Raw genomic sequence first — 26,086 nt, 5'->3', positions numbered from 1 at the left:
GAAATATTTACTTATTTTCCAATACACAGGCATTTGAAACCCACTAAATAGTTAAAAGCCCTGTTATGTCAGTTTTCCCCATGACTTTTCCCCAAGCCTGATGATGCCAAAGATAAAACAAGAATGTGTTTGTAGCATTAGCTCCTGCATTTTAAATAAAAGTAAAATGTCTGAGGGGTTATAGTTTTAAATGTCATTTGGTGTGGGGCAGTGGGATTTTTTTAAAAGCAAACAAAAATGTTATTTCTATGGAAGATAAATCTCTTTTCTTAACCCAAAAAATAGCATGCTGAAGGAACGTGTGTTTCTCCTTGTGATACCAAAGAGAATTTTGTCAGATTTCAGTTGAAGCAGGGCTGTATTCTTTTTTTTTTTTCTTCTATGAAAAATGAGTAACCCCCCCCAAAATACTCCCCTGACCCATAAAGCATGCAACTATTGAGAAGACTGGTATTTCACACTGTGAATTTAAATAAATGAACAGAAACACCTGCAGAAGATGACTGCATAGCATCACTGGCCCCCATCACAGGCACACGGTTCTTGACCCTGCAGCACTGGCAGTACAGGGCCATATTCTGCTGCTCGTGTCCAGAAAAATGACAGAGCTCCTTCTGTGTCACACAACCCTCCTGGCATGCCACAGGCCAGCAGTCCCTACTGCTGAGCTGAGCTCTCCTGGCCTTCACCAAAGCCACCAAAGGCTCCCCGTTGGCCACCTACCTTGCCACTGTCCAGCACAATCCCTCTCTAGTGGGCTTTCATACTGTGGTGTGGGTTCTTTTCCCTGCAGGCTGGCAGTGGAGTCAGAATTTCAGTGGCAGACCCAAAACAGTATGGACATATATCTTCTGTAAATTAGCTACTTTCTAATATAAATCTATAACAGACCTTTGTTGCAGTGTTAGCTCCAAAATGGAGCCCTCGTTAATGTAAAGGTGGTGTCACAACCTCAGGTGATGCTAAAAGCAGATCAATTGGTACGTATTATTTGCAATTCGTAATTGTTTCAAAAATTCTTATTGAATTTTATCTTTGTCATGTTGTTATTTTAAATACAACAATCCTTTACTTGAAATGCAGGAATATTTTGTCATGTAGATGAGGACAAAGATGTGGATCTAGTCCTACAGATGAAAACCCCAGTATTGATTTATTGTTAATACTTGAAGGTCACCATCTGGACAATTCCATAAAATAATACATATGCATTGCTGCTAAATGGAAGCTTTAACATCTGGATCATATTATTCCAAATTTTCCTCATCCACCCATCATAGCAAGAGGAATTTCCTGACAAATCAGATTGCTGCCCAAAGGTAAAATGTTTTTCTCATTACCGTACTTTAAATGAGCTCAAAAAGACCTAGAAGTGAAGTCAGCATCAGCGTCATAGACAACTTTCCCATTTTCTAATTATGCAGATTAAACAGGTCACACAAGCACCAATTGCAAAATGTCCATCTGTACTCTGCCTCCCTCGCAACATACCCCCACTCTGAGCAAGGAAGAATGTGTATCACAAGCAAACTCAGCAGAAGAGCACTATCCCACTGTCCTTCCCATCTTATAGCATATGGGGAAAACTGCATGCATAAAGAAAATAACTGTGTAATAATTAGATTTATTGTGACAGACTGACCTCACCAGAACTCGTTAACTTGGCAACACAAGCTAACTGGCTTTCTAAAAATCTAGTTTCTTTTGATGTAGACATATTCAAATACTCAGAAACATATGCATGAGAGCAGTAATAAATCAGATGCTTGGGTTTTCCTTAGTTTTAAATTAATATGCTTATACTTGATAGCACACTCGAAATTGGCAGAGACTTCCATATCAAGAAAATTGCACAACCTTATTTTCAAGTTTAGCCTCATTGTTGGGGCATAGAAATCAATGCTGTCAGAAGTATGCTGCTTCTTCTTGGAACTGTGTTCCAAGTAAGTTCTCACGACATGATCGCCACACGACAGAAGATATATAATCAGTAAAATGGGCAATCACCTACAGGACCAGAAGCATGTCTTTTTTCATTGTTGTTTGAAACTGTTCTGAGACCATGACAAATCTGCCTTTCTACCTCAGATATTTTAAGATTTCTGTTATGCCAGGGGAGAACAATTTTGTTCGCATATATCACATTTATTTAATTTTAATCAGTGGACAGCTTCCAACAGCATGCAAATTGCATTATAAGAATCAGCTGAGTACCTGATAGTCAGAATTTTCCTTTGGGAAAAGACGAAGTCAGAACACTAATAAGCCTTTTCCTTCCTTCCCCATTTGATATGTTAGACTCCTGCCCTTATGCTGAGCAAAATGGATAGGAGAGGCTAGGATAGGTTAGGAATGGTTTTCCAAGGATCATAATTCTCTGAGTAGCATTTGTGGTTGCCACCCCACGTCCCAGAGCACATAATACAGCTGCAAGCACATAATTGCCTCCACCTCAGTGTATTATAGGAACGCAAAATTTGTGAGTGAAATGGGGAAATGGGAGCGTTATCTGAGCACAGATGCAAATTATTGAAAATCGTGTTTTTACAATGTGAATTAGTAGACCACAGGCTCCATAGTTATTTTCAAAAATCTCAAACAACGATGATGAAATTCTGAAAAATAATGGAGAAATGATGATTTTTCTCTAACTTGCTTCCCCATCTTATGGAAGTTAACCCCAAAATGTCAGCTATCCTTTAGAAAAAAAAAAAAGGCACAGTTGTCAGACTGGTCCACAAACATTTTAGTCCAGGCCAAGTCTTACTAGCAAAACCTCTTGCTTATTTCCCTCCCCCTGCTTTCTGCTAGGATTACATCCATGTTACTTTATACCTAGCCATCTGGTGAGGGGCAATCTCTTCCCTCTTGCCAAAATTATCCACAGCTGAGCCTTGGTTGCTTTGCTGCAACTTTTTGCTTTTGCCTCTTTGAAATAGGAGCCTTCCCCAGCATGCCTTTTTTCATCAGGAGATATTTTACATTCTCGATAAGCCTGGATAAGGCTCTTTTGGAAGCTACAGGCTGTTGCTGTTTCTCTTGCATCTAGTAAGTAGTTGCTGCTTTTTATTTTTTGTTCTTTTTGAGCAAGCTAATGAATGCCCTTTCCTTTTAGGGCTGTTTTTATGCTCCCCTTGGCCTTCATTTCCTTTTTCCTTTAAAAAGAAACCAAACTTTTCTTTTTTTCATGTTTTCAAAACACTTTGAAGGGGAGGGAGTCAATCACTGCAATCCTTTGCTTTATTTCTACTACCAAAACTGTGCAATTCTCTCCGAGCTCTATGTCTGTGAACAGCATGGGTATCTGGAGCAGGGACCAAGCACCCATCCTTAACTCAAAGAATTTGTCAGAAAGGTTTGCCAGCTGTTGTTGCCTTTCAAGCCTTGATGTGGAATGGAAGGCTGGCTACTCATTTTGTTGATGTCCTTGGACAGCAAATCAAAATGAAAGCACTTTTTTGCTCAGAGACAAGGAGTCTTATTTTACCACCAATAACACCCCCAATCAAAAATAACATGTTCTAGGTCTTTGTCTGATTTCCCTTCTTTTTTGATCCTAAAGATGCAAGCATGTTGTTACAAACACAGGAAAATGTTTGGTTATGCTGTGCATAACCTGTGTGTGAACTATACAAGCATAAACTGAGTGGCCAAAAGCTGAATGGCAAGTAAGAGAAACGCATAAGCAAGCAAAAGTTGAGGGCTGTTTTCTCTTTAGCAAACATGTGGTTGTTTTTCAAATTTGACTTATTTAAATGTTTCCCACCAAATCAAACAAAAATGATATGCACATGAACGTAAGCATAATAACTGCCACCTGGAAGAGCTGTGCTGCAGAAATCTAGACTTGCCTGTACTTAGTGAGGCAGTAGATTTTTGTTAGTGTTGTTTATTTTAATGTCAAATGGACAATTTCCTGTCTGCATTAACCAAGTTGTTCAAATACTAAATGTGACCACCTTTACAGCTTCCCCTCCTAAGTCAAAAGGCTTCATTATCAGTAATTATATTTTCATGTAACAGCATATGCTATTTATTTTTGCACCTACCTTGTGCAAGAATCTCGCTAGCCATTCAGCTTTGTATCTTAATGTTTGTTATATTTGGTTAGTCTTCAAAATACAGTAGATAAGATTTTAGGCAGTTACAGCACAGGTAAAAATCCATAATTTTAACACTGCTGACTGACATGCTTTTAGAGAAAGCAAACTAATGCAATGAGATCGATGGTGTGTTCAGAAATGACAAAGAAGTATCCAGATATGAAACATGAGGGCAGCTATAACTGAATACAGAAGCCTGCAAGTTGCTTAGGTGAAAAACACCCTTTGGGTAACTTAAGTTGTGTAAATTCAATGAACTGTCTACTGGCAGAGACATACTATCAGTAGTATTCTCTTACAAAATAAATTCATAGATAGATGGGTAAGGTAGTAGATGTGAGAATATATTAGTCTCACAACAGAGCGTGAAGCAGAACTGCCAAAATTCAGTCCAAAATTAACTTCAGCTTCTGATGCCACTATTTTTTACTGTAAGAGGCTCTGCTTCACTTCCTCTTTTACTGAAGGAGGCCTCACTGCTGTCACACAGCTCTACACTTAAAGCTCAAGTCCCACATTGTGTTTCTGTTGCAGATGTTCAGCTTTGTTTATTCTAAAACGCACTGCAAAAACACAAAAACCATCACAAGTCTTACTGAAGCGTTGCAACACTTGTGGTTGTACTGGAGCATTCCTAAATTAGACAAACTGCACTTGAAAGTATATTTATTTATTTATTTTCCCCTGTAAGTGTTATGTCACTTTTTAGTTCTGACTGCTCCCGTGAGCTAGTGGTTGGGAATGAAGCTTCAGTTGCTGAAGAGTAAGTTAGACAAGTAATAGGACAGGCAAGCACAGGCTACTGGTGTTTTTGTCACAGCTAAGTGGGTACAGTACATATTAACTAACTTGAAAGTACTGCTGTGGAAGGTAATGGAAAAGTAACGCAGAGTGCATCCTGCTTAGACTCCCACGTGCAGACAGGGACCTTCCTGGCTGCTCATCGTTGCATGCACATTTAGACTGCAGGCGTGTTGTGGCACTGACGTGGTGCCAGTCTCATGGAAGACCGTGATACGGACTGTCTTGCGTGATTGCAGTCACTTCAGTATTCTGCTCCTTATTCTAAATGCCTGCTAAAATCAATAAGGCAAAACTGGAAGGAAAGAAACACATGAGAAGCTCTAAACTCATTTGTCTGAGATGCTAACATGAACATAAAATGGTTGAATGATACAGCAAAGCTGGTCTAGAAGAGAAATTAAAGAGAACATCAAGTGAAGTCATATTGCACATGCTTGTACTGTATGTGCTCAGAGTTAGGAGTGTGTGTGCCCCTGTAAAGGCAGAGTTAGTGATATGAACCTAAAATGATTAACATTTCACCCCTGTACCTAACTTTGTAAAGTGCAGCTGAAGAATCTGTTTCACAACCTCTCTGCTAGAATTTTATGCCACTGTGAACTCCACTAACAGTAAAACTGTCATATACCAGGCTGTTTTTATATCCCTTCCTAAAGCTGTTTCTGTAAATTGTACCAAGGCTTCATTCTTCTGTGTTTAACAAACCTGTCAGAAGTACGTGGGTTTGAACCTACTAATCTTAAAAAATCCTGCAGCGTCTGAGGAGCAATTGCCAGGGGATCAAGAACTGATCAAGACAGTTATTGATGTCACTGCAACTGAAGTTCTTAACAGGAAAAAAGAAGTATCAACCTACAGATGGCTTAGGGTGCTCATCAGTTTACGAAGGGGGAAATGCTGAGAAACTGCTTGTGTGCTTAAAATTCTGCCTGTCTCATATATCTGTGCGCTCCCCATTTATGCAGTTGTTTTATTCTTTTAATGCTTGCTTAAAACCTACATTGCTTTCCGAGGACTGGCCCTTTCTGAGGTGCCTAACTTGTTTCAGCTATTGAGTAGGGAGGTCAGGGGTGGAAATCATGTCATTCTAGCTTTCTCAGGTTTGCAGAGAAATTGTGGCAGGGAAAGGAAGTGAGCTGAAGCACCATAAGCCCCAGTTTTAGCACCTCAACCACGAGACTAACTTTCTAATTTATGTTATGTGTATGAATAACTTGGTGAATAGGGGCCTTGGATTCTCACAGTAAAACTTATGTGGCATTACTATCAGTTAGACAAGGGTAGTGACTTTGTTTTTCTACCTGGTCCATTATTAGACTGCTGTTTTGAAAATTGAAAGTTTTTTCTTGAAAAGCTTTAACCTCCTAAAGACTGACCATAGCATCAGTATGCACATACAGACAGTAAAATACAAGTTGTTTTGTACAACTGTATAGAAGCTATTCTCCACCTGAGCGGGAATCATGGCTTACCGCTTCCCACAGAGGCTCAGTTGTTTTGTTAGATGCAGACCCTTAAGAGTAAGTCATGCCTCCAAACTGAGAAAAAATTGATGCCATAAAGCAATGCAGCTGCAAAACAGCTGTCTTTCTGACAAGCTAATTGCACTGTATGATTGACAGTGTCTTTGCTTCCATGGAACAAGTAAAATCTGGGCCAGAACCAAGGTTGCAACAAGAACAAGAACTATCTCCCTGTGCATTGATTTGTGGCCATGGTACTTTGCGTGCATCTTCTGATGTTGCAAACGGAAAAGAAAATATGCATTCTATTATTTAAAAAGTAATCATAATTTTAAAAAGTTTAAATTTTTTTGTAAGGCTTTGTATGAGAGATACTTAGTGAGGGAAATGCTAGTGTTCTTATACATGAAGAGGTAAGGTAACAAGCTAGATGAGAACAGTTGGTCTCTATAACTGGAGCTGTTATCCTGAAAAGGAAATGTAGATTAAATTAATGGGCAGACATAAAATCAATGGGCAAGAGCTGTCTCTTGTCTTTATTTTTTTCTGTTAACTCAGAATATGAATATAGCCAGAAAAAAAAATCATAGTTCCTATGAATTTTAAGCTGACATTTTATAATCTCAGATTTGAAATCTTCCAGCCCAAGCTAAATGCAAACTCAGAAGAGGGCTTAAACCCCCATTTCAACTTTCTTCCCTATAAAGTGAGAATCGTAACTGGTATTTATCTTCCTTCTAGGGTTAACGAGAGTTTCCCTGAAGCCATAAAGAAGGAGGGGATTGCCTTAGAGCTACAAATCAACACCTGACATAACTAAAGCTGAGTGAGGCTGCATCCCTGAGCCCTGCGTCCCTGTAGGGAGGATATTGATCTTCATCTGGGTTTGACTCAAATTCACCTGGATGTTAGTTTTCCGCTGACCTGGGGCTTTCGAGGCCTACTTTCCAGGACTCAACAGCACCTCCTGGCTACTAGATCTATGCGTACACAGTGCTTGTGTGTGGTGGCTTTCATTTATATATTTATTTATTTTTAGCCATACGCGCACAGCACGTCTCTGTAACTCACAAAACAGAAGCACCGCATCTTTGCCGACGGGCTGCTCACGTTAAGCATCCCGAGGCAGCTCGTCCGTGCCCTGCACCCGGTCCTCCTCTCCTCCTTCCCTGCCTCCCTCCCTCGGCCGCTCTTGGGGTGCCCCCTGACGGGCACGGCGCCGGGCACAGCCCTGCGAGCTCAGCACCGCTCCCGAGCCGGAGGGACGTGTGTCCTAAGGGGAGGGAATCGGGGGACGGGGATATAACGTGCTCCCCCTGCTCTTTCACCCCCCTGAGCAGGCATTAAGACGGTGGTTAAGGGAGCGTTTCTTGATACGGGACCTGCAAAGAGATGAAGCAGTATGTTCATTGCACCTAAAGGGAAACGTTGTGCTGCGACAGCTATAAAGCTGTTCTGTGTTATTTTGCTGAGGAACTGATTAAACTGACAGAATGAATAGTTCCCATAAATTCTTTTCCAAAAGAAAATTCTTTATTAACTATAATTCTGTGAACACAAAGGCTTCTGGTGTTGCTATAAATGTGCAATTCATCTAATAGAGCGTTTGCAAGTGGTACGTAAATCAACTTATTTCCATTGTTCTTCCGTTGATAATAAATCATTTTCCTGAAAGACATTCAAAACAAATATTATAACTTCATGGTGAACAACACCCAGATGGGTTTCCTCATTTTAACCCTCACCACCCCTTCCGTCCTGGCAGCTGCTGCACTTGGATGCACAGGCCAGGGGTCTTCAAGTTCCCCCGTCCCTCTCCCCGAAGCTGCGCTGAAACCTGGTCTGACCTCCAGTGCCAAATGGAGTGAGTGACACCAGGTTGTTCAGGACCAAATATGGTTCAGTTAGGAGTACCTCCATAGATGGGGACTTCACCGCCCCCTCCAGGCCTACTGTGGCTGTGAATTCTCATTCTTAACCAATACACATGGACAAAATCACTGCAACAGAATTAGCGAGGGATATATATTTTTTCCATTTACAAAAATGTTTGCTTTTTCTTTATGGCTGAAATGTCTGTTGTTAATATATAACTTGAAGTATCGAGATGCCACTCTATGCTGTGGGTTTTTTTTTTTTTGCCATATACATCTTAGCACTATAGGGAATGTGTATTTGCATGGTGCTCTGAGTACTGTGGGATATGTTACATTTTTGCAATCTGCCTTATGTAAGTGTGTGGCGCTTTCTACTAGTCAGAAGGAGAAACTGGGAATCCAACTCACCATTCACATGGAGAAGAGAAATGTAAATTTTTAGAACTACTTAAGCACCAAAGGATGTAGCTGAACCTAGTAGAAACTTCAAGCATATCTAGATGCCTAGCTACGACTCTGCTTCCTCAGCTCCTTCTGCTCTTTCTGTGAGAGAACCTATGAGGCGAGTGACTCCTGATCTCTTATCTTTGAAGAGCATGAGGATCAAATTGAGGGAATAAAGCAAACTGGGGGGGAGCAAAAGAAGTCTTCCTTATACTTTCGTAGAGTCAAGTAAAGGCTCTGACATTCTTGTCTTAGTCAGCAGTTACTGTGAAACTGAAACTTGTTGTTGGAGTTCATATGTATGCTAATGCACCTTTATAAGCGTACTGGACCATGTATCTGCAAACTAATCTCATTATAGGTGAATTAAACTGCAACGATTACATTACATAGCTCAGACTAGAAATGAATTGCAATTTACACTGCATTATTTATTTGTTTACCAGATAACAAGTAGCTGAGACCCTGAAAAAGTATTAATATCTTGCTAATCAAATCTGATTTCTGCTGTCACTCCATAATAAAACTGGAAATAAACTTAGGATGTTTCATATCTCACTTTTCCCAACATTGCTCACAGTAACACTTAACTTGGTAGTGAGCTGTGGTGCACTTAAGAGGAAGGATACTGGGACTTAAAATTAGTTTTATTTATTTATTTCAAAGATAGCAGACCATTTGCCAGTATTTCATCATATTGTATTAGCACACTTCTTTCCAACTTCTTAAAGTGGAACAACATCCACAAAATACTGGTATATTTTTCCAAAATACGCTGATAATGGCACTTCAAGTATCAGCTTATCTGTGTTAGAATTTGTATATGGTAGCAGCTAAAACGTGAAAACAAAATTACAGAGTACAAAAAGTTTTTAATTTCATTTTGGATAATGCACTGCCAAACAAATCCTTGCATTCCAGACTTCCCTTTTTAACCTCTGATCACTCTCATCCTACCCAATGCAGGTGTTAATAGCTTGGTGTTGAGGGCTGTCTGTATTATGAGTGAGGATGTGCAGTGAGGGAAACACCAGAGCAACAGGTGAAGACTTGTCAGCAGAGTGGCTAGAAAGGTCCATAGGGTGAAGGACTGGACAGGAGGGAGTAAGGCAAGTGCCATGAGATGCTGGGTTCTGTGGTTTGTGGCACAGGTGTTGGGAGAACAAAGAACAAAGCAATGTATGTGAGGAAGCACAGTGTAATATTTTGAAGGTGGCCATGGAGAAATACGGGTACAGGCAAATGCTACATAGCATCATGGAGCACTGAACACAGAACAATGCTGAGTGTGCAATTATCCTGTTTGTGAAAGTTGGGCACGTGCCATGGGGGTGGCTGCATGGCAAGGGAGCTTATGGTGGGTGATGGCAGCTGAGAAAGGTCAATGAAGCCCTGTTTTGGTGTGCAGACAGCTGAAAGTTTTATTTGGCCCCCAGGAAACAGACAGCTAAAAGTTTGTGGCCCAGATAGCAACTAAAAGGACAGGGAGGACAGAGAATCCAGTTCCTTATTATAGAGGAAATTATTACAACATTTTTAATGCCTCACATCTGGCTCTATGATGTTTGTTGTAATGTTTTCTGAACTTAGCACTTGCAAACAGCTTCAAGGTCTTGGGACACGCTGTGATAACACAAACACACAAAGAATAGACAGATGGACTTTTTAATTTTTTTTCCTCTCCCTCTTTTTATCCAAGTTACTGGAAGTGCAGAGGATCTTGCCTTTATATGTTGCTTTTCCCAACCTCCTCCATTACAAGATCTGTGCCTTCGGAGCAGTCCCCCTTGCTTGGCTCAGCACCACGTAGGTCCCCTCTGACGGCCGCCTCCTTTTCAGTTTGGTGGTGTGAGGTGCCTCGGGCCAGGAGGCAAGCAGCAGCAGTGTGTGGAGACTTGGGTTCGTCCTTCTCCCTTCCTGTGGAGATGCAGTGAGTGCCTGGGTGTCCCCCAACGCCTGTGTGCCCTCACAGCCAGCAAGGTGACAGGGCTGAAGAGGCAGCTACTTGTCACACAGCCCACACCAATAGCACCTCTTACACACCTGTATCTATATAGACTGTGTATGTACACACATTGCTGCAGTCAGCCACTCCTCACCACAGCCCCTCACACACCCTTACAACAGCACTAGCCCCTCTCCAGCCACCTCTTCCCTCCTCCTCTTCCTCCTTCCCCTGGCCCTGCTGCTGCTGAGCTTTCAGCACTCATGCCATGGCCACGGCAGCGGCCATGCCCTCAGCTGTGGCTTGGAGGGTTGCTGTGACCCCTCAGCAGCCATGCTGGTGAGCGGCCATTTTGTGGTGGCACAGCAGGGTTCTGCAGAGCCCCAAGATGGAGGCGGTGGGGGGTGGTCTTGGATGGCTTGGCAAAGCTGCTGGTCAGAAGAGACTGCTTCCCTGGCCAAGGTCTGGACAGGACAAGGATTTGCCTCCTTCCTGCCCTCTCACCCAGGGAGTTGATGGCCCTGGAGACAAGGGGGCACCCTGCTCTGTCCACCCTCACCCTCGGCTGTGTTTGTGCAGTCTAGACCACTGCTGTGGGTCATCTCCAATGAGATGACCTTTAAATAGGAGAATGTGTCTTTTATTGTCCTTCCTATCAGACCTCCCCAAGTGGCTGGCTGCATGAAGCCTTCCAAAGCTGTGGTGGCAGACTGAGCAGGGAATGGGAGGAAAAATGCAGTGGAAGAGGGATAGATGCAACAAAATATGTGTAGACATATTTTTCTCCCCTACGCTTTTCCCATCAAAAGTCAAGCACCAGGGTTTTGGCAAGGTTTTTTAATAGTACCTAGGTTGGTACCTCCTCAGTGGCAGCTACCAATCCTTGGTTGTGGTCACAGCCATGGCTGGTGTGTGTTTGGCAGTGAGGACTGAAAAAGACCTCTCTCTCATCCAGACCTTGTGCCAGGTGTATTTTTAAAATACAGTTTTTTAAAGTTTATAATAAAATCTTTGAGCTGTTGATGTGAGTAACTGTATAGCTGTTTGGTGGTACTAGATTATTTTCTGAGACAAGAGACTCCAAAATGGAGGTCTTCTATGGTCTCCTGGCCCTTCCTGAGTCTGGTATCAAGGATCCTACAGAGATGGATCCACACAAGTCCCAAGTGAAGTGAAGTGTTGTTTCTCTTCTAAGATGCAAAGTTTCAGGGGGCTTGCACATGGTTCTTCACTTTTTGTGTGATGTGGCAGGAAGTTTTTTAGGATGGCTGTGTTGTATGGGGAGAGAAATATGATTAGCTAGTCTATACGTGGTACATGCAGTTGACATCAGCCCTGATGTGAAGAGAAGCAGCAGGCTGAGTCTGGTCATGGGACATCCCCTGAAGACACCCAACAATGGCCCAGCTCTATACCTGTACAAAGCAAATTGGGTTTGAGCTTGCAGGTATGGCAGCTTAACATATTGGTCCTTGACAGCTGGCTGCCACCCCTGCTGGAGGATAAAGTATAACCAAAAAATTGTGCGTTTGTCTCCTTGTGTTGCCATATTGGATGGGCTAAGTGTCAATATACTGGTGACTCTGACCTTGTGTCGTCACTTTACTCTGTTTAAAACTTCTGTCTCTAAGTCTGCCATCATTGTTTTCACTTCATTCCTTTGGGATTTTGACCCCAGGGGCAAGTGCTGGTTGATACCCAAACTGAATCCTGCCAGTGAGACCTATGCAATATTTGCCACAAACTTCTCAGTATGTTGCAGAGCTGTGCACCCCCTAGTATGTGACTAAGTGTAAAAGTAAAAGTGACTAAGTGTACAAGTAGTATCAGCCACTGGTGAGAGGGAAAATCCTTATCTGGAAAAGGTGGTGGTATCTGATTTCCCTGTAAGGACATACATACATACATACATGCATATATATATATAAATTTTATATATGTAAATACAGTGAGTTACATATTGTAATAGTATGTAATTTCCTTGTATAGTTTCCATACTGGCCATTTAACTCAGAATATGCATTGAAACCTTCACAGTCAACCTAAGTCACTAAAAATTGTTCCATTATAAAGGTAGTAGCTTTGCATTTCTAAGTGCTCTTTAAAATGCAACAGCGGCATCTCTTTTTGCAAAAGTTGGAAGTCTAAAAAGCATTTATCTCTGACAAAGCAGAAATATTCAAAGGAAAATGTGTATATATTTTCATCCTACTTTTTCCCCTTCTTTCTTCTTTGTTTTAACAAGTGGGGCTAAGCAGCCAGAAATAAGAGTAGGTAATAGAAGAATGTTTCTGCAGGAACTAATAGTGCCCATGTTCAATATTCACATACTATTCCTTTATAACATTTATCAGCAAAGAGGCTCAGAGTGCTTGACAGAAATCTAATCAAAGCCAAGCAGCTGTGTAAGATAACGTAAACTGAATCATAGCAATTTACGTGACATGTCCAATTAACATTTGGGGCCCTGCCTTTCAATCTCAGTCTCCTGATGACCGGACAGCACTGTTGGTTGTTAGCTTTATCATACCATTCAACAGAACACAACGAACTCTTTAAATTTTATTCTTTGAGTTCCCCCCTAAAGACTGCTTTACTGGATTCGGCTGTGTTTTCATAAACTTGATATGCTTAAAAGACTTGCTTTGGCCTTAGAAGGAAACAACTCTTTCTGGCTGACTAGGCTGGATTCTGGGACTCCTGGGAACCAAAAAATAATGGATTTTTTTTTTCTTCTTTTAACTTTTGTGGGAATGTCAGAACTGCTGAAGCTCCAGAGCAGGTCTGTCAGATAACTTTGGCAAATTCTCAATGTGATAACTACAATACAATGCCGTACTGGAAAGGAAAACCCATTAGGAAAATAATAGTAACTAGCATACTTTTTTATATCTGATGATGCACGCAATTTACCAAGAAAGTAAAATAATATAAAAATATTGGAAACATTTATGATCAAAGAATAAAGCAAGATGGACATCAGCTGGTTTCACTAGAAGCTTGAATCACTGAAAATTGTTCCCCTATACAGGCAGTAAAATTTTGTATTTCTAAATACCCTGTAAAATGCAACAAAGTGATCTTGCAGAAGTTGAAAGGCTATTGCTTTTAATTGTCATTTGCACTGATTAAAATTAAAAGTGCAAATTTCTATGCACTGAAATATGCATGCACATGCTGTGCTCTGTTGATTGTCTATTTTATGTCCAGCCTCTGGATACTGTCATATAAAAGAGGAAAATTTTTATTTTGTGAAGGAGGTGCTCTTAAAAATCAGCAAAGCACAGCAGACAGGGGAGAAATAGTAAGTTAATCTGCTGTAAAGCAAGACATGAAAATGTGTTTCTCCTCATATCTGCAAAAGTTAGTGCAGTAAACATCTTTACTTCAAATAATGAAAATTCAAGAGCTGATCCCCTACTTCTCTCAGTGACGTGACTCATTTATAAAAAGGAAATTTCAACAATAACATTAAAATTTTTCTTAGTTTCTTTTAATTTTTTAGCAATTAGGTTTCTCTTTCATTTTTTTTTTCTCTAAAAAAAGTAAGTCTAAAAATGTGCATTTCACAAAATGAAAGCAGTGAGACCTTTGTAATCCCAGGACTCCAGAATTTGGGGACCAATAAAAAGTTTTGAAAGACTTGCAGTGCAATTGTGGTAAAGGCAACATGTGGAACTGTCACAGCAGTGATACACGGCAGTGGTATCTAGCATTGGTCCTACTGTAGAAGTGAGAAATAATTATTACAGAGAAAACAGCATTACTTTTTCCTCTGGTGGTGTTTATCTTGTCTACAGCATCGCTGCTTCGGAGGCTAGAATAGAGTGGGAAGGCTCTAGGAAGGCTGATGGGCACCATGGCCAGTGGGAGCAGAGTGCCATATACTTGCAAACTTAAAATCTGGCAACTTAAGTAGCTTGGAGCTGCCTTTCAGGGAAGCTCAGAAAGAGGTAGAGTAGCTGAGGGCTGGAGATGAATCTGAAGCTGGAAGACAGGGTGAAAAGATGATAATATGGCAGGGGGATAACTGCTGTATTCCAGTAAGAGTGCAGCAAGAAATGAGTGATGTTCATATATCCTTGGTGGAGTTCCTGTAGGGGTAGGAAGTCTGTCTGTGAATGGAGCAGAGTTCACTGAAGCCAAGCCCTTTATGCCTGCTCAGCTTGCAGTTCTACGTATTGTGCCTTTCACTTTGGCATCTAAAGCCTTGGTCTTGCTAAAGCTCTCTGAAATGCAGAGTGCTACTTCCACTGAAGTCAGTGGGATGGATCACCAGAGCAAAATGGTGAGACTGCAAAAGCCCTTGCAGCACCAGCAGGGAATAGGCGGGCCCATGGCGTATGGAGAGGCAGCTGCTGAGCAGCATGGTGCGTATGCAAAGCAGCTTCTGGAGCTAAAACCTGACAACCGAATTCACTGCAGGGCCTACAGACTGCTGCCATACATTTTACGTCCTGGATCACACGCTGACATCCATACCCCAGAGCAGTTGTGCGTGTGCTTGAGCCTTGCTAGTCAAAAGGAATTAAACGAGTCTTCAAAGTTCTTCTTGTGCTCCGGTGTTTTAATGGGCACGATTGAGCCACTGGGCTGGTGCCTGTGTCTGGGAGGCACACGGTCTTTGTGCTGTCCAGCTGCAGGGAGGTGAATTTCTGCCTCAAATAACAGCTTTGAGACAGCAGCAATTGAGTCAAATGCTCACAACACTTGCTGTTGCATTTTAGCTATATTCAAAAGAGAGCACATTCCAACTTAGTGCTTGCTTGGTTCTGCACCTCTGAGCAGACTGCTCCAAAGCTCCCAAATTTTCAAAGAGTTACATGGGGATTTATCCAGCCAAATCCCATTATAATCAATGGGAGCCGTGTGAATAATTACACTGCGGTTCTTTGTAAGTAACAGGGAAGGTTGCCGGTTATTGCTGATTATGGTGCTGGCTTTTTGTGGATATAGATACACGTGTCTCTTGGGAACCGAACTTAGACCACCAGGTTATTTCACGTATCGGTGTAGTTTCCATGTTTACTCTGCATATCACTTCAAAGAACTGAGGGCGATGACTTCTGGTCTACTGTGTTAGCGGTCCGTCTCCTCTCCATCTCCTGTTGTTTCCTTTCACAATCCGAGTAACAAAAAATGGTGGTGTAAATAGAACTCCAACAAAGAGGTCTGTTGAGCCTGTAATGCTCCCCTGAAAGGAGGCTGTCTAGGGGATGAATGGGGCAGCCTCAGCCAAGCAGTAGCGGGGAAATAGATGACTTGGCATTGGACAGTAGCAGCCAGCAGGGTGCATATGCCTAGTGTAGTGACAAATAATGGTTAAGCTAGTCAGTTGAAGGACTAAATGAGAGTACATTGTCTAACCCTGTAACCGTAACTAAATTGTAACCTGAAAAGAGTTTATAAACATCTGGCTGCTGGCCCATCTCTAAAGCTTAATAGCTAAATCTGAGGTGCAGAGTTTTTTATTATTTTTTTTTAAGGCTGCAATTTAAATTATTACTTGGAAGTATTACAGTCTTAAGCAGATTAATTGCATTTCAGAGTTATAGAGTATATTAAATTGTGGTTTGAGCACCTCTGCTGACTTTTCCTGTTAAATTAGTTTTCCTAAGATCAACATTTATGACTGACATTTGGAAACAGACACTCATTTGGAAACTCATTTTGGTTTCACAACATCTTGCTGCTGATCTGATAGATCTGTTCAGTATTTCATAGAGAATTCTAGTTCAGTGATTCCTTAACTTCACTAATTATTACATTCATGTCTTTATTCAGATGTTCACCTGTTTAAGCTCAAATGGAGTGACGCATCTGTACATTTTGATTTCTCACAAATTTAGCAGTGGAAGCACACATTTTCCTGTTCACTTGTATTTTATTTTCATCTTGTCGTTCAGTGACAATGAAAAGGATATATCAGCTAGATTAATAAGCATGTGACCTCCTCTGCAGACTAGCTTTTCAATCTTTTTATAGCTCCCATTATTAATAGGACAGCATCTATGTGCTCTGCATTTGTTTTGCAAATACTTACAATAGTTGGAATCATTTTCTAATTACTTAAACAATGCACTGTAGCAGCACCAATTGAAATTCCTGTAGGCTACGGGCTTGCTAATTGTTTCCTTTAGTAAACCTAATTTATAGGGCTGTGCAAATAGTTGCGGGGTTTATAGTATTTTGGCAGCTGAACTGAAAAAAATTGTTATGGACTGAATGGAAACTTCATTTCTTTAGAATTGTCAGCACATCACCACGGATTGGTTTGGGGTTATAGAAACATTTTTTAACACCTGGCAAACTGTTTCATTTGGTTTTCAGGTACATTTAATAAAAGCAAAGGATTAGATCATAAACATGAGAGGGAAGTAGTCCCAGCTCTCCTGTTTTATCCACTATTTGAGTGACTAAGGCAATTTACCTGGGATGTTAATAACTTAAATTTAAGACTCTGAAGCACTTCAAGATTTTAGTTAATTTCACCTAACACTCAAATGAAAGTCTTACCACTGGAAAGGAAGTATGCTGGAACGGAGCTCTGTTTCTTTGCTAGGATGCCTACGTTAAAAAATATCCCCAACAGATCAACCAAGCAAAATCAGAACACATGGATCAAGTTTCTTATGCTGAATTTCCTCTGATTATGAGTCTGACATGGGGCTGTGGCACACGTCTACAGGGTCAAGAGAGAGGCTGAGGATCAGAGGTGGTTTCTAACCCCCCTACTTCACGCTCTCTCACTGCTGTGCGAGTTGAGTAACCTAGTCATTAGGCCATAGGCTTATTCTTTCTCTATCTGATTTCTTCTATAATTTCATACAATTTGGAAAAGCTTCAGTAGCAAAGGTCAAGAATGAAACACCCAGCATACTCTCCATTAAAGTGTGGAGCTGGCAATTCCTCTGGTTATTGGTTGAGCTCTTGATTTAAACTAGGACGCAGAGCACAAAAGGAGGAGAGGACAGGTCTAAACCCAGTCCTCCCACAGCCTGGACAACTGTCTGCCATCTTGTCCCACATATCTATTTGAGCATGCATGAGTATAGATAATGCCAGTGATTATTGTGCAAATCTGCTACCAAACCCAGAATTTTTCATTTCAGAAATGTCAACCCACAGCCTTGGAAGTGGAAAAGAAATTCATGACATGAATTTCTCGAATTTATTTGTGTCATCCAAACCAATAAATGATTTAATGAAAAGAAGTTCAGCAAGCTGTGCTTGGTTAAAGGAACTTTTCATAGTGCAAAGATTGACAAAGACAGACCTTGGGTTTTCAATTTACCTGAAACCCCTATCAATGCTATAACTTTTATAACATTTTTTCAAGAGACTTTTGCTCTGGAAAATCTCTGAGCAATATTGTACGTTTGGGGAAACTTGTTCAGAAATAGAAAGTAGTCTTTTACAAGTTATTTTTTGTTTTCTAGAATTTTTACTGGCTCTGGAGTAAAAACAGCTGCCAACAAGGTCTTATTTTTAACTTTTTTTCTGAAGACTATGCATTTTTTATAGCCCTCAGGTTTCCCTCCTGCATTTTAGAAATCTCAGTTAATAACTTCTATTTTTGCCCCCTCTATTTTTTTCAGGACCAGATAGAATTGATGTAAAGACGTATCTGCTGTCTTTGTTGTTGGAATGCTTTGAGAGGCAAGTAGAATACAAGAAGAGGACACTTTGTCAGGTGCAGTCGTAAGCATATGCAAACTTTTTGGTCAAACAGGTTCTCAAGGTCAAGTCCAGCAAATCTGACTCTTCCCAAAGGTATTTTCTTCTCCCCCATCTGCAACCTCCCTGTTAGCTGTAGTATTCATACCATAACACAGAGAATGAACACGAAACATCAAACTAACGATTCCATTCTGGGGTTAAGGTGGCAGTGGATGACTTAAGGACTGTGCAAGCCCCTGTCCCAAACTGGGGGTTCAGCGTGACCTGTTGTATCCCTATCTCTAAAGATAAATTTGAAGAACCAGCCCTCCTCTGCCTTCCCAGAGATCTGCACTCTTATCTCTAGTCGTTGCTCACCAACACTTTTATCTGTCAAAACCCTCTCCGCTGCCCTAGCAACAAGCATCCAGGCTCTTTTCCAGCTGACATAAGCTTCCTGCCACCTCCTGATGACAAGCGCTTCCAACATTTCCAGCTGTCAGACTTTCAGCATCTGCTCCACATGTCACCAGGCTGACTTTGCTGAACCTCAGGCAGCGCTGCTGTTCTCAGACACTTGCCTGCTGCTATGTGGTGACAGTGACTGCATCCTGACCACAGTCTGTTGTCCACCTCTGTGTGCTGAGGCAGTGACAGTCAGGGTTGCTCTTTTTTCTTCCGCATAGCTTCTGTTTTATTTATGTGCAGGTACATGTTTTATTCAGACTTAGTCAGCTATGGCATTAACACTATTTTAGAACAGTGGCTTCAGTAGAGATCTATTCAAAATGTTTCTCTTCTCATTGGATTTTGAGCAGGTGTGCCTCTTCTAATTTGTTAATGTTCTTAATTTGTATGTAACATGACATTTGGAAATTAAACTCTGTTACTGTCGAAGAGTCAGACTCTTCAATAGTCAATACTGGACTTACTCTACTTCTGTTAACGTATGTAGGATTTTACCACTGATTTCCAGCTCTAGGCCATCATTTCACACTTCATAAAGTCTACCTAGAAAGTGTGTTGGTACCAAATTCCCTGGCAAATCTTGTCCTCTTATTTATTTATTTATTTATTTATTTATTTATTATTTTTAAAACTTTGTTTCTGCACTGTCCTTTCAGTAGTGTGTCAGAAATGGAATACATCAGCCAGCTGAGAATCTCCCATTGAAGTAGATTATGCCATTATGGTATTCACCAACACCTTCTTCTTATCTCTTTTTCGAGTGCTGCTGTATGTAAAGTTTTCCACAAGCTCTCCTAGATCCTTTTTCTCCTTGAGAGGATCAAAGATAGAATGAGTGTGGGAGACAGGCAAGCAGGAGGAGCCCAGTTTGCAAATGCAGCAGGCCCAGGCCTCAGCGCTCAGCCTTATCAAGATTACCATAAAGCCAAAAAGGTGTATTCTTCATGTCCAAGATACAAGCATGCTGAGCCCTGCCCACAGATAATCAGTAGACTGGCATCTGAAGGGGTCCAAGCTGCTGCTCTCCTGCCCTTTGGGGGGAGCTCACAGAGGTGGAGCAGCACCCCAGCCCTTGCTCCGTGCCCCCTTTGTGGGACAGATCCCTGGGGGAAGGTCCCCTTCCTGTGCTGCAGGGATAGGCTATGGAAACTTGATACTGCAAGCTCTTCAACAGCCTTCACCAGCCTACTGACATCTTTTGGTGCTAGGCTAGTCATAGCAACAAATTGAGTCTGAGCCTCCTGTTGAGTTCAACTGTTAGGATACTCTTTGTGTGACCTACCGGCATCTGATGGTGCAACCATGGGACTGCGTGGTTTCATCTGCTGAACTGGCCATGAACCGTATTTAGTTGCATTTATTCAGGGCTGACTTGGGGTTGGATAAAAGAGCTGAGCTGACACACAATCTGCATTGTGTGTTTGCTGCATCTGCCCTGAGGAAGGTAGTTGGAGCACACAGCTGGAGAGGAGGGCAGCAAAATGGAGCCTGTATGGAGCAGCTCACAATTAGGTACAGTATGTGCACATTAAGTGTAGTTATTGTTAGGTGAACTTCACCCTAAGCTAGGTTGTACCAGCACAGGAGATGTGCTGCATTACAATCCATATTCTTGATGTCTCCCCCGATCCTTTGGAGTTTCATATGAGAGAAAATGCAGTGTCTGTTCCATCTTCCATTTTGAGAAATCTCACTAAATAACAGACCTTTTATTAACTATAGTAGCATTTCTGACTTTTATATTCCTTCTTCTTGCTGTATGCTAGTTAATTGCAGCTGTTACCAAACAAATCCTATCAGTGAATGTAATTTCCTGCTGTGTGGTGCTGTAGGAAGCAGCTTTTCAAACAAATCTTTTCTTGCTCCTCTCCTTGATGATGAGGACACAGTACACAGTTGAGAAGGATATTAACCTTCCAGAAAGACTTCTAAAGCTCAGTTCTGGATCAAGGGAACGACTTCAGTGCAGCATTTTCTCATGGGCTAGTTTTGGAATTCTGATCTTATGAATATCTGAAGCCTGCTTCTGTGGAGGAGCCAGGACATCCTGTTTCAGCTCTCCCAGTATGTCATATATTCTAGTGAAATGATGGAACAAAAGGATCAAGATAATTTTAACTTTTTGCACTTGTGGATCAGATTATGATACTTCTATTTGCTCATGTCTTCAACAGTCTAGATCCTGTTTCCAAAATCACTGGGTGCCAACTACACTAAACTCTTTGAGGACATATGTGATGCAGCCAAGTGTTTAAATATATGTGGATATGTCAAGCAATGGATAAACATCTGTAAGCATCTAATAGCATTTCACATAACTCTTCTTATACTGCTTCCAACAAAATTGATTTTTGGTCCTTTCATTGGTCTAACTTAATTTAAAATCAAAATCTAAGAATACTTTGGAAATAGAGCTTATGCTTCAGTTAAGTAGACTCTTTTCAAAACCCACGCTCTATTTCAAAAATCCCCATTGTGCGAAAAAGCACCTTGAATATCACTGTGATGATTGCAGTGTTACAGACCACAGAATGTGAGAGTATTGAAAATCTTTCTATATTGAAGAGTCCAGCACCTGAAGGAAACAAAGAGGCTGTGTGAGGCTATAAGATTCTCTTCAAAATCATTTGCTTCTCTTGTTCAAAGCAAATTAATACCACCGCCACCCCCTTCTTAAATTACAGTATGTTTTCTTCTCTTGCAGATTTTTTTGGTTGCTCTAGTTCCTGAAACTCTGCCTCTCAAAACTCTTTTGCTTTACCTATTACAATTAAGCTATTGTTTTGCTTAGTAAAGTGGCCTAACTTAATTCAGGTTTATGCCTCAGAGTAAACTGAAATGATTAATAGCTCAGTGTGTGCCTAATGATGTGAGCTCTACAGCCACTAAAGCACCTGTCTCAGTGTGTAACCAGCCAGGGTTCACTATTGTGCATGGCTGGAGATTCACATAACAAAAAAAGGCAATTAGACAGCGCTAGGGATTTGAAGCAAGCTAACAATGCAGGAAAACTGTCAGGGACGGATTAGTTATCTCTTGCCTGATAAAAGCAGGTATCAATGGAAAACTCTAAATTGTCCTTCCATAGTGGCTCCATATGGAAAGTTTAATGTCTAATGAAGACTGCCAGGGGTTAACCTCTGGAAACGAAGACCTGGAAAGTTGAAAGCGTTTGTGCTTAAATGAGCATTTCTGCTACCTTTTCAGATCTTTCCCAAGAGTTGTTGCAAGTTTTGGTTGTGACTCTAATGGAACCCTAAAAAATGTGACCAAACAGAAAATACTCCATGATTTTGGCATCACCTATGTGGTTTGAAAATTATTCCAAAATGATGATGTGAATCATTTAGGTTTTGAAAGAGCTGCATTAATATCATTGTCCTATCATGGTTTTTAATAAGCATATGTGTTCTTCCTTGTGTCTGGTCAGTAAGACACGGAGCATGCCTCCTAACCTGTGCTGGTCTTTCTTACAGGACAGCTTTTCTGTGCGCACGGTAATTGAGGTTTGCTCCATCAGCTGCGTTGCTGTGCAGCTTTCTGTGTAGGTTGGTTATTTTGATCGGCCGTGAGAACGATGGGCTGGCTGGCTGATTGCTGAGGTGTTCCTCCTGGCTGGGTGACAGCCTTGCTGGCTGACCTCCGCCAACCGCCTCTAACTCGGGGGGAGGGGGGGAAGGAGAAACGCTAATATTTTCCGAGGCATCTAGGTGATTTAGGAGCCCACAGCTTACCCTGAAGGGGGTTGATGCATTTGGAAAATGTTACCCTATTAAACTTACCCCGAAGGGATATAGCGTGGTCTAATTTATGTTTGTGAGGCAGCTTGAGGTCTTGGATTCCTGTGATGTGAATGTCTTGCACTCTTCTCTTCATCCGGAGGCAAACAAGATCCATTCCTGTGGTTGTTTCATCAGACAGTCAGGCAGTACTGAATCTACATTTGCTGATAAGAAGGCAACTCGTAGATAAATCATAGAGGCATATCTCTGAAGCCTAGAAATAAGAGCTTCTGGCTCCAAAACCAAAAGCTTGGGCTGCCCGTCCTGAAGGAGGCCGCCTACTGCTCTGGTAGCAATCAATCCATCGCTCTTCCTCTGGTGTTGCCAACACCAGACGTGTCACAGGGATTCACAGGGCTGGTAGGGTGGGGAGGGTGGCAGCAGAAGGAGCAACCAAAGGACTGTCCTGCCACCTTCAAGGGGGTGGTTTGTGCTCCAGCAGGCACTGGGGGACGATGAGGTGGGGTCATGGTGGCTCCGCTCTTGGCTGGTGCCTTGTATGACTGCAGAGAGGTAGTGAGACATCAGGAAGAGGGTTGAGATAGGTGTACCATGGTCCCGGTGGGGCAACAAGTGTTATAACAGCAGGGCTGAGGTGTGGGAGACCTGGCTGTGCAAGGGAAGGTGTACTTTTATCTGTATGTCCTTTATGCAGTCTATACTCTTTAAAAGCCTGTTGCGGAATAAGGCTAGTGGCTGTGCCTGCAGTGACTGGTATGTGTCTGTGGCGGTCCTTGTGGCATCTAACCGCCCTCCTGTCCTCGCAGGGAATCATTAATTAAATTTAAATGTCTCTTGCTGGATTTCCCACGTGGGTCTTCTCATGTCTTAAGCTGGTCATTAGGATTTTTGTGGCTTGTGCGTAGTTATGCCGCATGAGTCCTTTAATAAAACATACTGAGGGAGAAAGTGTCTGCATGAGAGGGGGTGAGAGAGAGGCTGAGTGGCTTCTCTGTGGGTATCTGAAGTGAACGAGAAGTGGGGGAGAAAGGAAAAGATTAAGAAGTAATTAAAGGATAGAGAGGATGATAAATAAGGAAGAAAGGGAAAGACTGCAAGCAACATTGCTCATGGGTTTTAAATTCGGATTTAGGCAGTCATTTTTTTATACACTTGGGGGGAAAGAAGAGGTTGGAGGGAGCCTTGAATACTATTATGACTTCAAATTATGATCTTAGTGCAGCCTTGATTATATACCATTCTGATTGCTGTGGTCTAGTGATTAGAACATAAAACTTGGAATCAAAAAATACACTTCTTTTCATGACTGCAAAGGACTTGCTGGGTGGTTTTGAGTGAGTTACTTCACCTCAGTGTGCCTCATTTTCCTGATCTGCAAAATTGGGATATTAATGCCTATTTTTGTGAAGGCAGTCTGAGAAACTTAAATGGAAACTTCTGTATAAATGTCAAGTATCATTATTATTGTTCTTAAACTAATTCATTGTAGTCAACTGCTTTTATAGTTTTTATGAAAGCAAATACAATGGAGCTACATAATTGGCTGCCTAACAATGTTTTTTTAATTAGAAGAAGACAAAAAGTGTCTGAAAAATGCAACAGTGGGTTGCCTGTTTTCATCAATTGCAAACAAATTTCTGCTAGAACTGAACCATGCCATACCAGGTAATGAAGCAACTCCAAAATAAGTGCCAAACGCTGATCAGAAGTAACAGGTCCAGATAATTTTTGTTTTGTGTTTTGTTCACTCTTTGCCTGACACAAAGATTTTCAGTTATTGTTGTGTGAATACGAGTAAGGGTAAAAATATGAAAAATGTCTGTGTTTGTTTCTTTACCAGTATATGTGAGATGAAGCTTCCTCAGGCTGTGACTTTGAAATTCTGATATTTGGTTGAACAGTTTGCAGTGTCTGGTTTATACAACTTTGGAAATGGATTGTATAACACCACCCCTGATACTCCCTCTCCTTGGCAGGGGGAGTGTTACCCGTCTTTTACCATGATGCTGTTAGAACAACGTGATGCAACTTAACTGGGAAAACGCGACTCCATTACTCCTGACATTTGCCTAAATCCTGCTTATCTGAAAGGTAATCCCACCACTGCCAGTTCACCCTGGGGGCAGATAGTCCCAGTGAGTCAGTCCAGGGCTTCCCGTGGAAGGCTTTATCAGCTGGGGTATGCTGCATGGCAGAATGCTCCTAATCCTGGACACTGATTATACTCGTGAAATTGAACGTTTGCTGGTCTAGTGTATTCTTGTTCTCCTGAATTTGTCCTGACAGGAACAGGATTTTGCTGGTGTAGCGGTGTTTATTTTGTGGTGTAGGAAAGGGAATGTTTTTCTAAGATGGAGCGATGTTGGTCGTAGATAATGTCTTTTCATACATCCAAGCCATTTGGCAAAATTCTGTTATGTAGTCTTGGCCTCAGTATGACCCCAGAGTGAGTAACTTGTGACCTGTCTGTCCTCATCAGCATCAGTACTGCTGCCTTCTAGGACAGCCCAATTAAGATAATTTTATGGTTGCTGTAGGAGGACTTAGCGTAAGGCAGTAAGGCAGGCTGAGTGGAGCTGTCCTGGTTGTTCATTTTCGGTCCGCAAAGTGTGCATTGCAACTGCTGCCTCCTCAAAGTGCTTTCCTCTACCAGGCAGCACAATCTTATTTTCTGCAGGCTCATCTTCAGACAGCTCCTCTTTCTCTGTGAGCTTGTTCCCTCTAAAATACCCAAGACCCATTAAGTGACAGTTATTATGTGCTGAGTGTGATGCGTAGAGCTATGTGACATCTGGATGATGATGAACACAGTACAGATATTAAAATTGTTACTCCTTAATGTGCAAAGATTCAAATATGTTTCCCGAGAAGCCAGGTCCATTCAGAAGAAAAGTTGTAAGGACGTTATAGCAATGCACTGGCCGTTAAATAGAGATAGTGTTTCATAAAAGAATGAAGAACCACTTTGGAATGGGTCTTTTTATTATTGTTGTTGTTACTTTATTTCTGAGGACATTTGTGAGGGCTGATCTTGTCTTGCTTGTTCAGAGTCCTACCATTGTTTGTGTTGGGTGTAGTGACTATATGAAGACATTGTAAGAGGGCAAATGAGACTTGTTTTCTAAAACAAATTTAACATGGTATATCTTTAGATTTTATCTTCTTATTCTAATGGTGAAAAAAAACCACACCAAATATATGAAATTAGTATGACATTTTACTTTTAAAAAATCTAGGGTTGGATTTGCATTCAGTCTTTAGTTAGCGTAAAACATTGTTCTTGGAAATACCGAGCTTCTCATTCTCTCAGTGAGGGTAAAAGGAATTTTACATGTGTGACAGCACTGGGAAGCAAGACTTTTTCAGGGTAAATACAATAAAGTTCTAGCAGGTAATGCTCTTCCACGGACAACATGCTGAAAGACATTGCTCTGGTTACACTATTAGGTAGTGCAAATGATGTTTTATTTTCTAAGAATAGTGAGTGTACATACACACAAAACATGCCTTGTTCCTACCATTTAAATTATTGTGAATTGTTAGTAGCAAATGAGATTTTTCAGTCTACTCTTGAACTCCT

At 41.4% G+C, this 26,086-nt stretch overlaps 1 long non-coding RNA gene across 2 annotated transcripts; it reads left to right on the top strand.

Moving 5' to 3' along the window:
* The first annotated feature begins 2,146 nt into the window (after positions 1-2,146).
* LOC308194959 lies at positions 2,147-9,274 on the top strand. Of its 2 annotated transcripts, XR_013951102.1 has the most exons (3): positions 2,147-2,479; positions 2,940-3,048; positions 7,112-9,274. It is a non-coding gene; the product is annotated as an uncharacterized lncRNA (long non-coding RNA). The 2 variants fall into 2 exon arrangements; XR_013951103.1 differs by lacking the exon at positions 2,147-2,479 and having other exon boundaries at positions 2,857-3,048.
* Positions 9,275-26,086: the final 16,812 nt, after the last annotated feature.

Source organism: Anser brachyrhynchus, assembly GCF_964034855.1.
Source record: "Anser brachyrhynchus genome assembly, chromosome: 4".
Lineage (NCBI taxonomy): Eukaryota > Metazoa > Chordata > Aves > Anseriformes > Anatidae > Anser > Anser brachyrhynchus.
Note: the sequence above shows the minus strand (reverse complement) of the source record. Positions and strands in the feature narration are given on the sequence as shown.